The sequence below is a fragment of the Chrysochloris asiatica genome, unplaced genomic scaffold, assembly GCF_000296735.1.
Source record: "Chrysochloris asiatica unplaced genomic scaffold, ChrAsi1.0 scaffold00031, whole genome shotgun sequence".
Lineage (NCBI taxonomy): Eukaryota > Metazoa > Chordata > Mammalia > Afrosoricida > Chrysochloridae > Chrysochloris > Chrysochloris asiatica.
Window position 1 is genome coordinate 9,699,042 of NW_006408549.1, and position 3,631 is coordinate 9,702,672.

The 3,631-nt window shown below is 41.3% G+C and overlaps 1 pseudogene; it reads right to left on the minus strand.

Annotated features, from left to right (window-relative positions):
- Positions 1-528: 528 nt before the first annotated feature.
- Positions 529-1,729, minus strand: LOC102819223 (annotated as a pseudogene).
- Between the last annotated feature and the right edge of the window lie 1,902 nt (positions 1,730-3,631).

A 3,631-nucleotide genomic window follows, 5' to 3' on the forward strand; every position in this document is an offset into this window, starting at 1 on the left:
TAATGCAACTCTACTGCAGCATTACAAAAAGCTTCCTTTCACTACTGTTAGATTTAAATGCAACCTGCAGAAGGGTTCGTCCTGTATACAGTGGAGTAGGATTGTTGCTGCCCTGCTGAGTACATCCAATCCCTCTGGTGGTCCTACTGCAATACTGGTGGTCCCAAGGTTTTTTAATAGAAATAAATGGAAAAAAATTTTCTTTAAGAAAACAAAGCATTAAAAGGATTACTCAAAATGTGACTAACAACAACCCAACTCCAACTTCGCCTCTTTATTTCACTCAACTTAGAGGGATCAGTCTTCCACACTCGAATTGACCTGACCAATTCAAAAGAACAAAATAAAATGATTAGGAAAGAAAAAGATATGAATCAGCATACCCTTATTTATTTTAGGTATTTTAAGGCTTAAAAAGTGTTAAAATTTGTACTTGCTTATAGGAAAACATTATCTGAATGAATATTCTATAATGCAAATGAATATAAAATGTCTCAGCTGCATTAGGGGCCACAGGGAAGGGTGGTCTCAGAGCACCCCAGCTTCCTTGATGAGAAGGTCCGAGGTGCACTTGTTTGTAGTATTGAAACATCTACTGAGTGCCCTAGGTTGCTTTTCCTTCAGCAAGGGCTTTGTCAGAAGCACATTAGGCTTTACTTCCAAATTTGGTTGACAATTTAACTGATGTGATTCATAACCTTAGGACATATTTGCCGGGTTCTGAGCCACATTCTGGAAGGCCACCATAACTTCTGGATCCTGCATGACTGCCAAAACCTCTGGATCACTAAGAATCTCATTGAGTCCTGGCATGCCACCTGCCATTCCAGGCATGTCCCTAGGAAAGTTACCAGGCATTCCTCTGAAAACGTCACCTGGAAAAGACTTTACAGCAGTTCAAACCCATTATGCTGAACTGTTGGTTACCATCTGGCTTCTTCCTCCCTATGGACTCTTACATGTTCTTCCTGAGACTTCTTAACTCTTTCTTTCTTTGATCTCTTGTTCTTCACGTTTTGGCTCATACTTTCTCCAAGGTTCTGCAATTTTCTGGGCCCTTGGTTGAACTTCTTTCAGCACTGCACTAGCATCTTCATCATAGCCCAGTTTACAAACAGAGCAAAATCATGCACTGTTTCTCCCCAATGGTCCAGAAGTCTGTGTGCTTTGCCTCACCACTAGTAGGGCTGAGCCATAGCAGGATTAATTTCAATGACTTGGTCACAGTCTCAGATGGCAGCATTTGGCTTCTGTAACTTGATGAAGACACTGGCTCTCTTGTCAAACAAATGGCCAAGCAAAGATTCAGTTTGATGGCATCGGCCAACAAGTTGATGGTTTTCTATAGATTACCATCATTGAGGGCATTAATGGCAACCACTTTTTTATTATTTGCCTCATCCATCATCTCTTCAGTTACCTCTACAGCTCCATCTCCCATTTCTTGAGGGGCATCTGTGTCTAGTTCAATCATACTTTCATTGTCTATTTCGAGATCACTTTCTTCACTTGATAGTTCATCTGTCTTTATGCTTTCTTACGGCTTATTTTCTGTGTTTTAATTCCTTGGTATTCTTTTCTGATTTCACGGAGTAGCAGGTGGTATTTTACCACCCGTGCTCTCCACCCACTCCCTCAGGATGTGCATTTCCTTGGTGTGCAGAACACTCGGGTTCTGCTTACACAGTTTCATGAAGGCCTGCAGCTCGCTCACTTTGAGGGGACCCATGGTCCGCAGGCTGCAGGAGGCGGAGGGTACGGCTGAGGAGGCTGGAGCCTGATTCCAGGCCAGGCTCAGTACGTCTGTAGAAAAGACTAGAACTTCCCCAGCCACTGGTTCTGCCCATCCCCAAATATTGTCTCCTCCATGGGGAATGATTTTTTGTTTATTTAAAAGATACAATTATGGATTCACAACGACATATGACTATTGCCATCATCACAGGTTGCAATTTTTTTTTAAAAAAGAAAACCAAGCCCACTGCCATAGAGTTGATTTTGACTTTTATCGTTGACCTATATAGAGTTTTAGTCTTTCCATGAGCAGCGGGCAGGTTTGAACTGCCAGACTTGCTGTTAGCAGCCCAATGCCTAATCTAAAGCATCCTCTGTTTTCACAAGGATAGAGACAAACACGAACCTGGCATTTCTTCACTTTAAGAACTGAGGTTCTAGTCTCTCTTTGAAGTGTATGGACTTATATTCTATTGGTACATCTATTTATTATTTCAGAGTCCTGGTGTGGTGCTGTAGGATAAGCACTGAACTGCTAAACTCAAAGTTGGCAGTTCAAACTCAACATTCGCTCCTCAAAAACCCTATACAGGGTCATTACAAGTTGGAACTGTGTGGCACTATGGGTTAAGGTGCCAGACTGCAAAGTTGGCTGGAAGCACAATGTCGGTAGTTCAAGCTCACCAGCTGCTCCTCGGAAACCCTATACTGGGTTGCTATGGGTTGGTAACTCGACAGTACTTAACAACAATAATAATCTGTTATTTTTGCCAGAGTCAAAGAGAGGGTAGAGAGAAGTGAAATAAGAAAACCAGGTTAATTTAGGTTTATAAAAATATTTATTTTTTTTCCTGAATTTTTCTGGGACAAGGAGATAAGGAAAATAATGAAGTTTGTTTTAGTGACAAGTCTGAAGTCATCTGCTTGCAGCCTGTGCAGTCACAGACATGATCTTAATGGTCAGACACCTCACCTGCAGGTCTCAGTTTGTATGAGGGTGAGATTACCCAAGGGAAAGTATGAAGAGTAAGGTAAATAAAATGCTGAGAGTCAAATCTTAGTGAGGATACATTTTTAAGTGGCTGGTAGAAAAAGACGACGAAATTTAAAATAAATAAGTCAGTCAATCATAAGACATGTCTTGTAGGTTAAGGGAGAAGAGAGTTACAAAAAGAAGGAAATGGTTGACAATGACAAATCCTGCAGGAGTAGGGAGATAACATAACAATCGAACTGGGAAGTGTTCATTGTATTTGTCAGGTGGTTACTGGATGGCCAAGGGATTAATTTAAGGTTTAACTACCAACCCAAAGGTCCTACCTACTTCTGGTTGTTTCAGAAGGCCATAGTCTCTAAATAGCATCTGGAGATCCATCCTGAATGGCTGCGATGCAAAGTAACTGTCCTGATAGGCTTTGCTTCAATCAGACCCAAGAGTCCAAGTCTCAGAGGCGATCCCTGTAGTCCAGTATGACTCATTTATCAAGAGTAAATCTACTGGATTAGACTCATATTTATTTAGAGCTTTTTAATGGAAAGGAATAGAACCTTAAATAAGGTCAATTTAAACAAAACAACAAAAACAGAAGTAATTGACTTACAAAAATGTCTCCTAGAATTTTAGGACAAGACTGCAGTTGGCTCTGAGGAGTGTAATGGAACCAGTCCCTCAGCTTCTGGCATAATTCTCCATATCCCATCCCTGCTGCTCTTGGCACATCCAATTCATTCTTTATTCTTACAGCAGACTGACCTTTTCAGGTGCTGAGTTCATGTGACTGGAAACATGGTGACTAGTAGTTACATACACCTGTAGCTCCCTGGAGAGACACTGATTCCCTTTCCTGTTCCTGTTGCAAACTTGGGGAAGGATTCTGGTTAGTCTAACTTAGCTCAA